Source organism: Anarhichas minor, unplaced genomic scaffold (genome assembly GCF_050575085.1).
Source record: "Anarhichas minor isolate MPS153535 unplaced genomic scaffold, ASM5057508v1 ptg000011l, whole genome shotgun sequence".
In the NCBI taxonomy this organism is placed as follows: Eukaryota; Metazoa; Chordata; class Actinopteri; order Perciformes; family Anarhichadidae; genus Anarhichas; species Anarhichas minor.
In genome coordinates this window covers 15,909,473-15,920,000 of record NW_027466457.1, presented here as the reverse complement: position 1 = coordinate 15,920,000, position 10,528 = coordinate 15,909,473, and positions in this window count along the sequence as shown.

Sequence of the window (10,528 nt, the reverse complement as noted above, 5' to 3'; positions counted from 1 at the left end):
TTCAACATCAACACATAAAGAAACACTTCATCCTTCAGTTTATCACAAACATTCAACATCAACACATAAAGAAACACTTCATCCTTCAGTTTATCACAAACATTCAACATCAACACATAAAGAAACACTTCATCCTTCAGTTTATCACAAACATTCAACATCAACACATAAAGAAACACTTCATCCTTCAGTTTATCACAAACATTCAACATCAACACATAAAGGAACACTTCATCCTTCAGTTCATCACAAACATTCATCATCAACACATAAAGGAACACTTCATCCTTCAGTTTATCACAAACATTCATCATCAACACATAAAGAAACACTTCATCCTTCAGTTCATCACAAACATTCATCATCAACACATAAAGGAACACTTCATCCTTCAGTTTATCACAAACATTCATCATCAACACATAAAGGAACACTTCATCCTTCAGTTTATCACAAACATTCAACATCAACACATAAAGAAACACTTCATCCTTCAGTTTATCACAAACATTCAACATCAACACATGAAGGAACACTTCATCCTTCAGTTTATCACAAACATTCAACATCAACACATAAAGGAACACTTCATCCTTCAGTTTATCACAAACATTCATCATCAACACATGAAGGAACACTTCATCCTTCAGTTTATCACAAACATTCATCATCAACACATAAAGAAACACTTCATCCTTCAGTTTATCACAAACATTCATCATCAACACATAAAGAAACACTTCATCCTTCAGTTTATCACAAACATTCAACATCAACACATGAAGGAACACTTCATCCTTCAGTTTATCACAAACATTCAGCATCAACACATAAAGGAACACTTCATCCTTCAGTTTATCACAAACATTCATCATCAACACATAAAGAAACACTTCATCCTTCAGTTTATCACAAACATTCAACATCAACACATAAAGAAACACTTCATCCTTCAGTTTATCACAAACATTCAACATCAACACATGAAGGAACACTTCATCCTTCAGTTTATCACAAACATTCATCATCAACACATAAAGAAACACTTCATCCTTCAGTTTATCACTAACATTCAGCATCAAGATATCTTGAGATACGTGGTTTTACCTGGACAGGAAGAGGATGAAAAACTGTCATCTAATAATGTAACTAAAACTGTCAGACAAATGTAGTAAAAAGTACAATATTTACCTTTGACCAAACCAGCAAACTGTACAGCTTGATATACTATCGTTAGAACCGGACTCTTCTTCTCTCCCCTGGAGTCAACTGGAAACAGAATCGGACTAGTGTATTTCACCAGTGTGACCGTGAGTAAGCTGTAACTTTGGGGTGTTTCTCCCCCGTGAGTGAGACTGTATTACATTATTATATAACCTGAATCTGCAAAGTTACTAAAGTTAACAAATAAATGTAGTAAATAGTAGTGAATCTACGTCTGAGATGTAGAAGTATAAAGTAGCAGAAAATGGAAAGAGAAGTAACCCAAAAATTGTACTTGCGTACATGTACTTTGTAATAGCTGCTCTGTCAAACCTCCTCCCTGTATGATCCACTAGGAGGCGACACTTGCTCAGTTTTATAATAGTTTAAAACAGCTGCTCATCCAGCACTGCTTTTAAGAAGCCAGTATGTAACTATGATCTCAGCTACCTGATGCCACTGAAGGCAGCTGTCCTCAGTGTCTTTAACTCTGAACGCTTCATGGAAAAATCTCTTCTTTTTAGTCCATGAGAGAATTCAAATATACACACAAATACAGAAAATGCATTAAACATAGAAATGATACAAATATGCAAATAAAGTACTATTTTATAATCACAAGTCGTACAGGCTGTGTAGCTGTGGTCATCTGCTCATATGTGCTGTTTGATAAAATCACCAATCTCATTGATCAGAAAGCAACGGTTGAAGTCATTTGATATAAAAACATTAGGAATTACTGCAAAACATTATACGGTGTAGGTTTAATGATCATTTTGTGGTTTTAACTATGAAAAATGAAAGCAGGACTTTTGCTCGTAACAATGTATTTTTACAGTGAGGTGTTGCAAAACATCTTTATGAATACTTCTTCCAACACTGTCCAGTAAAGGGATGTTACGATATAGGACTCGTGGTGTAATTATGTTATTGGGATAATCATGAATATCGTCACAAGTGATTTGGTAAAAATAGAGCCTTTTTTTATTTAAAAAAAGAATCATCCCGTATTTGTCCAGTGGGACCTTATTATTTATGATTACCTTATTTAAGATTGTTTGTTTTTCAATAGAAAATATGTTTTGCATTTAAAAAAAGTTTCTTAACAAAATGTAATGTGAAGAGTTAGGGTTTTAAGATTAAAGTTATGCGTCACTTTTCAAACCACTACACCTCAAAGTCGTCTGAAGTTACCTGAAGTCAACCGTCCTAAACTGGACGTCCCACATTCCTCAGAGAATCAATGGCCGTCCGTCACCCTGAGGCGGCGACGCATCGGGACTTTTACTCTCAAAGGAAGTGCAGATTAAATCAGAGAAGTAACAACGGAAACGTGTCAGAACTGTTGTTACTGAAGGCCAGATGATGCACCATGTTGTGTGTACTTGGTCCTATATTGTGACTTAAGGCCAGCCAGAAGAGAATGTGACATTGGAGGATATGCATGTATAGTATTATGTATGGTGCAGAAGTGAAAGCAACAGCACCAATAGCACTATGAGCACAAGTACTATTATTCATGATATAATAGTAGCAGCAATATTAGTGATGATATTCTCAATGGTTTCATAAGTAATAATAGTTTTGAGTATTTATATCATTTCATGCGTGCAAGACACCACAAATAATGCAAAACCAGATCCAGATAATATAAAAATATATAGAAATAACACATGTTGTGAAATATACTCCATGCATTTTGACCATGTTGGCTTCCTTTCTACACTTTTGGAGAAAAGTCAGCAAACTTAACTTAACGACTCTTTTTAGATCCTATTAAGAGTTTTATGTTCTTTTATATCTTGTCTCGATGCCGTTTTATGTCATTTGTAAAGCACAGCCAATTGCCTCTTTGTTTAAATATGCTAAACAAACTTGCCTTGACCTAAGCACATACATTTCATGCGACCTCTCCACTTCTTATATACACTTTGGCAGAACGTGTAGACTCTAACGTTTGAGGAGAATGTGCTGGAGGGGGTGGCGGCTCCGTGCAGCGCTGAAGTTTCTGGATGACTCATCTTGGCACCTGAAGTCGAGGGCAGGTTTCTCTGAACAAGAGTGTCACTCTGCAGGAAGTCAGGTGCCAAGTATCAGGGTTGTGACCACAGAAATAGAATAAGAGTAAGAGCGGGCACTGAACAGTTTTACGTGGTCATTTGGCTAGCATGGTTAGTTATGGCGACAACACACCTCAGTGCGGCTGAAAAGTGCTGTCACAGAAAGAGAGAGGACCATGGATGCAATTTACATCTCTTAGGACCTAATGATATAAAAAAGGGCTATTTGTACAGGGAAGTTGATTTACCTAAAAAAAAAAGATCCACTAAGTTACAAACGTCTCTTTCCCAATATATGTATATGTATATCAATGGGAACAAGCCTTTTTTGGCTCCATGGTATCACATGATGGAACCAAGTCCATCATGATTTCATGCTACATTGGTTACAGAAAATGAGCCGAAAGCATGCCTGAATCAGCAAGCTAGCTAACTTGCCGTCGCCATCTTGGATTACGGCCGTCACCATCTTGACTTTTTGCAACCGGTGAACTGAAGTGGCCATATTTGGAATGCGGAGGAGTAACATAGAGACGTCGTATACGCTTCTGGTAGCTGTCAATCCCAAGGTAGCTCCGCCCATAAAGCATACCCTGCTTTATGGTCTGTTTGACTCTAAATGGACCATAATGTACTAAATGAACATCATGCTGTATTGAAGAAGACTTGAAACTAGAGATTGAGACCATAAACTCATGTTTACAATGTTTACTGAGGTAATAAATCAAGAGAGAAGTAGAGTCATTTTCTCATAGACTTCTATACAACCAGAGGAGTCGCCCCCTGGTGGACACTAGAGAGAATGCAAGTTTAACACACTTCCGCATCAGCTTCACTCTTCAGAACTGACGTTGCATGGTTAGACCAGATGGGACCCGGCCCAAAGTGCAGAGATTAGATTTATCAAAGCACCTGTCAACATGGAGACAGAAGCTTCTTATTCTCTTCATCTTGTTTCCTCTTATCCAAATTTACCATTCTTTTTTTCAGACCCATAAAACATCAAGGTGCGTGTTTGAAGAACTGGTAACATCAGCGTGCATTCTGACCATTCTTCTACAATGTGCACACGATATATAGGTGTCTCAGAGAAGCACAGATTCCTCAGTACACTATGCATTGTACTGCGTACGTGCTACTAATTCTTTAAATCCCTCAGAACCAAGAGGTTTGTAGTAGAATGAAAGATAAACGGTGCGACATCAGGACTGTATCGGCTGAAGGTTCAGTGCTGTGTGATGTTTTTAATCACACTGAGGTGGACAAAATGTGGAGATGAAATGTATTTATGTGAGGAAAAATCAAATGGGCAACAGTGAATATGATTCAAGATATAGAAAATAGGAGTAGGACGTCCGTAAGCAAGGATGTTGTTTTATCAGTGGTAGAAGACATAGCATCGTTTAAAAATACTCTATTGAAAGTAAAAGTAGTGCAACATGTAATGTTAATGTGACAAGGAAACAGATTCAAGATTTTCTTGTTCTGTTTGTAAAATCATGACTTTAACTTGAGCTTCCAAATTGGTAACTTGAGGCATAAAGTACAATAAATCCCTCTTAAATGTGTGAAGCATGTATGAAGTAGCACAAAATCAAAGTACCTCAAAAATTGTGCGTAAGAAGAACAATGCTCGATTAAAATGTACTTAGTTACTTGTGGTTAGTTGGTCGTTGTTTTAAAACATCAAAATACTCAGACTCGAATAATAATTTGTGTCTGATACGGGTTTTTGACGTAAATGTTACATCTACTGCTTCCTTCCTCTACAAAGACTCTACAGGTGAGTATTAAAAGACCACCGTTAAACTTCAGTTGATTATTATATAATATAATATAATATTGGTCTATAAATAAGAAAATACTGTCAACCATTAAAGAATAGACAAAGTAGTAAAATAAACACCTAAATGTGTATTTTGGATGTTTTCTTGCCACTAGTATGAAAGAAGACATTCTATGGGAGATAAATACACCAAAATCTCAATTTATGTGCGCTGGTTGTTTTCACTTCTACAAAAACATCCTCACACGTGTTAAACTCTGATTTAATGTGAAACTCTCCCTTCAGCAGATTAATGTGAAACCAGTCTTCTAGCATTAGACTCTGCACAGACATCATTCTGCTCAGTAAAGCAACTATGGAATTTTTTAAGGAGATAACTACTTAAGTGCAGTCGAACGTTTCCTTGAAATTGGGATAAAAACGCAGTGACTTCAGCCTTTCACTGTTTAGAGGACACACCTGCTCCCTCCTCTCCACGGTCATGAGATAGTGGAGAGACAGAGGCACAGTGTGAGGGAGAAAGTCAAGAGAAGACATTGACGTAAATGGAGAGAGAGAGAGAGAGAGAGAGAGAGAGAGAGATTTGAGCAGCGCTGACTTCAGATCAGCAGGGACTGAACAGAGGTCTGGTTCAGCTGGCAGCCCCTCAGGGACAATCAGACGGAGATGTGGCCCAGATCCCAACTCTCATCCTCCTCCTCGCCTCCGTTTCCTCTCTCGCTCTCTCTCTCTCTCTCTCTCTCTCTCTCTCTCTCTCTCTCTGTCAGTGGAGTCACTAACACCACGTCCTCCCATTTGAAGCTCTGGCCAGGATATGGGATCCGGGGGCTCGCTGTCTCACTCTTTTTGTGTCTTTCCTGTCTGCCTGCTGGCCTCAGAGGCCACAGCACACAGGGCCCAGTGATGGCCGACTGGCCGCCCTCTCAGTCCACTGCGCCCTCCTCAACAAAAAGGGAGTCATTGTGTCCTGCTGTGTCCCAACAATGAGCGAGTTAATATGAGCCAAGTGGATTGAGGCGAGGGGGGGGGGTTCTGGTGCTTGCTCCCCGACTCCGGCCTCATCCATCAGTGTCAGTCCCCTCACCTCCGGTTCCTCCCGGTCCTCCTCTGATGGTCATCATTTCAGCTCCGGGCCTCTGTCCTGTCCTCACTTCCCTGCTCGTCCTTCCTGTAATGGTCCCTGTGGACGTGGTTTAGGGGTCAAACACTGCACAGCCGACACAGTGATCTGTTCACAATGACGGGACTGTACTTCAGTACAATTTGAAGGTGTTTGTACCAGAGGGGCTCACAAGTGGAAGCCCAAGTCAAGTCTCAATTCTATTAGCTAGAGTTCAAACCAAGTCTCAAGTCTTTGAGCGAGAGTTCAAGTCTCTTTACACTGTAATATTGCTATTTTTTACTAATGTAAAATATTTAAATACTTCCATCACTGTCTATATCAGAGATGTCAATATATTCTGTATCACGTGTAAGAAATGCAAGAAAAGGGAATTTACTGTAAATGTAACACAAATTGATTTGTTTTATTTGATAAGATATCTCCTTTGTTTTGTGCCTTGAAGAAGAACTCTCTAACAGTAGAAACGGTAGTAAGACTAAATGTGAGTAGAAAATGTCTCTGTGATAACTCTGCTGTGCTGAATCTCATGATCGTCTCATGCATGATAATTCCTCACATTATAGCATTCACATGCTTCATATGTCGCCATTGTTCCTGAAGGTCCTAACATCATTTGAGATGCTGATCTTGGAGGCAGGGTTTCTCTCTGGGTTTCCCCCTGAATGCTGCAGTTTCCTCCATCAGTCGGTTAAGTCAGGTGGAGTCTAAATCTGCCGATCGCGTAGCTATGAATGAGATTCTCTGTTATCTGTTCATGAGAGACTTGTAATGCTGGTCACAGTCGGCTCCAGCCCTCCGGCTGCGTGAACAGGATCGGGCAGGTAGAGAATATAAAAGTGTCAATCAAGTGTCACCTCAGCCTTTTCTGGAGAATGACTCGGGTGAAGATCAGTTCAGCCTGGCTCAACATACTGTACAGACAAATGAGTATATATATATATATATATATACACAGTTCTGTGTTCACGACGTAATAAGGGAGTTAAAGATCATAACAAATACTCGTCTCAAATTTAGAATTAACACCCCTCCTTACGATGGGACCTTTTGAATACAGCCGAAACAATCGGCGCATATGAGCAGCATCACAGGTGAGACCTTCACCTTATTATGTTTCAAGTGTGTGGTCATGTGTGTTGAATGTGAATGGTTTAGAATAGACTGCTGGCAAGGCTGCTTGTGTTTCTGGCCCGACTGCTCATTTAAGTGTCATGCTCTGTGTAGGATCTGCCAAGAACTGCAGAAGAAGAAACCTACCGTGTTGCACGAGCGTCGACAATGCAACAACAAGTCTCGAGCTCAAGTTTCCAGCACTCACTGCTGGAAAATAATCCAAAAAAAAGTCATAACTTTAGAAGTCATTTGTTTTATATTTTAATTTATTTATTTTCTCATAATTTTGTATTATTTATTCTTCTTATGAAGAGTGTTCTTTTGACATGTTTGTTTATATGGAAAAGAAGCATAGAAATATGATGTTTTGCTGTCTTGGAAAATGATGCTTCACAATTATACATGTCCTTTACTCCATTACAATTTAGCTGTTTGTTATCGTTTATCATATGTTCATATATTTATACAAATCACTTTAGAAACAGTCCATTGGGAAAGCAATGAAACAGCTTTTTATAACTATGGAGTTTAATAGAGGGCGTTGTTTTCATGTCTTGATATCGGTGCCTGTGCTGTCAAAGGTTAAACTTTCTTTCTGCAACTGCAATTTTTTTTTTACCAATGTTCAAGTTGCAGTCACAGTGAGAAATCAATTCAGATCAGAGACAGTTTCAGACCAATTCTTTTACAGGAGCAGGAAAAATACCAGAAAATGCAGCAGCCACATTACATGTGTTCTCAATGCAGGGGCATGAATCTCACCGTGTCACCTCCATCACTGCACAGAGAAACTCTTTATGCAGAGAATTTGTTCAGAAATCACAACAGATAATCACAAAACTTCCTGGAACTCACAAGGAGAAACTTTTAATTCCTTTTAGATCAGAGCCAACTTCAACTGAGGAAGAGGAGGAAGAGGAGGTTGGGGGTCGTTGTTTTCAAGCCTCATCATCCGTCGTCCTCCATAATCGCCGGCTAATGACGGGCTTCCTGTCAGAGGGGAGGAGGGAGGGGGGGGGGGGGGATTATCTCCACATGACAGCTCCATCTCTGTTGATCCGTCTGAAGTTTACACACAGGTTTGGGATTTGACACGACAAGACGGTCAGGAAAAAAAAATATATATATATATATATCTCTGTGGGAAAGATTGAAATTCACGTATGAAATTCCTCTGGGGATGAAAAGAAAACTGAGTGGCAGCTTTCTGCAGACGAGATGTTCAGGAAAGCAACTTGTGGGAGGAAAAAGATAACATGTAACAGTTTTCGCTTTGCTTTCAGTATCACCTCATCATTAGTGAGCTGTTTACACTTAAAACAGACATATTTCATCACATTTATGTGTCAAATTTTTGCGATACACCTGCAACAAATCAAAGAAAAACTTAGAAAACAGCTTTTTCTTGATCCAAACAACAAAAATCAAAAATACAAAAAGATTTTGCCATTTCTTTTCCAGTATATTTTCTTGAATATATACACATGGCTACATGCTCTCATGGTAAGCAGCGAATGTCGATCGAGCAAAACGCTTGACCTAAATAGGGATTTAATAACCTCATTCTGGGTGACCAGGCTGGATCAGCGTTCCGCTAATCCTAAACGCCACATCTGGGAGCTGAGAGGGCCCCATATCCCTCTCTCTCTGCTCCGCTGGGATAAACAGACCCAGAGCTGAGAGATTTGAACTCTGAGCGTCGACTCGTGTGAGATTAACGTGGGGGGCTTTCGGTCTGAAGCCTTTGGTTTTTGGTTTTTACGCATGTAAGGCCGTCAAATAAAAACGACCTGCAGAGTGAGAGTATATTGTCAAAGGTGACGTTTTCAGAGCGCCATTGAAACCTACGTCATCGAGCTGTAAAGGCTCATTTTGAGCATAATGTGTTGCTATAATATCAAGGATTCAAGGATCATTTATTGTCATTAAACAACACAGGGATGCACAACCAAATTCAGTTGTAGCCCATTCGTAACACAACAAACAGACGACAAACAAAACAAACACAGTAGTACATCCCTGCAGGGCATTTTTATGAATTTGCATCATCAGGAATGTAAACAGCAGCAACAAAAACTATTCTCTGATCAGATAATATGGCCGACATCTTTACATTAAAAATCAAACATGAGGAAAACATTGTCCATCGACTTTGACTGACGTTTGAGCACCAAGCATCATGATGTAAACACAGAGTCCACCTCTTCTGATCCCACCAGAGTCCTGCACTCTGTCCGTCAAGTGCAGCTTGATCCTGGACCACCATGGATTAAGGTCTCAGTGAAGATGTGGGCCCAACAGTCACTGACCTCCCGCTGCGTTCATCCATCTTATTTTTCTGTAACAGAACATCAGACAGCCAGGAGCATGCTGGGTAGTGGAGTAGCCTTTAGATCCTAGCTGGGTTAGTTTAGCTTCCATCTCGGCTCTCCTCCCTCTCCTCCCCGGGGCAGTTTGGTGGCGTTCGGTCCGTTCGGTCTGGCTAGTTGGTCGGCCGCTGCACTTAATCCCCACGCTTCCTATTCCGATGTTGATGAATGTATTCTGTCATATGCCGTTAGTAATAAACATGAAAAAAATAAACAAATAAAGACAAAAATGTAGCAATATTCATGGTGGCTACCGGCCGCAGCATGTACATGCGCCGCCATAGCAAAAAAAAAGGTTATGGTTTATGACGTTTGAACGAGCCTGATGAGATTTTGTTAAAAGTAAAAGATATTTGAGATTATAGAGAGGCGAAGTCCCGCCCCCTGTGGTGTCCCCCATGTTACGTTATTTCGGGAAAAAATATATACAGTAGTCAACGGCGAGAGACAAATAATTTTTTGACCCCATTTAAACTCTGTCATGAATTACACACACGCTGAAAAAGAATTCACTCGCTGAACTAAAAAAGTTAAGGTAACAATTTACATAGATCTTTTTAAGTATTCCCAACTCTGGCATTATTGAGTTAATCCTGAGTCTTTTATAATCTGACTGACCTAATAAATTGAGTGCAACCAACATGATTTGCCTCGACGTCACATGAGCTTAATTAAGTTAAACTAACTTAATATTAATCCAAAAGTCGTGGTGATATGAAGTTCAAATTGCATTATTCAAGCTATTCTAACTGATTCATTTTGATTCTATTCTACCTTCCATGCAAATTGTTACCTTAATTATTTGAGTATTAGTAATTCCTTTTTCTTAAATTAGTATAAATTACACGTGGAAGTCGTTTATTACAGCCCTATG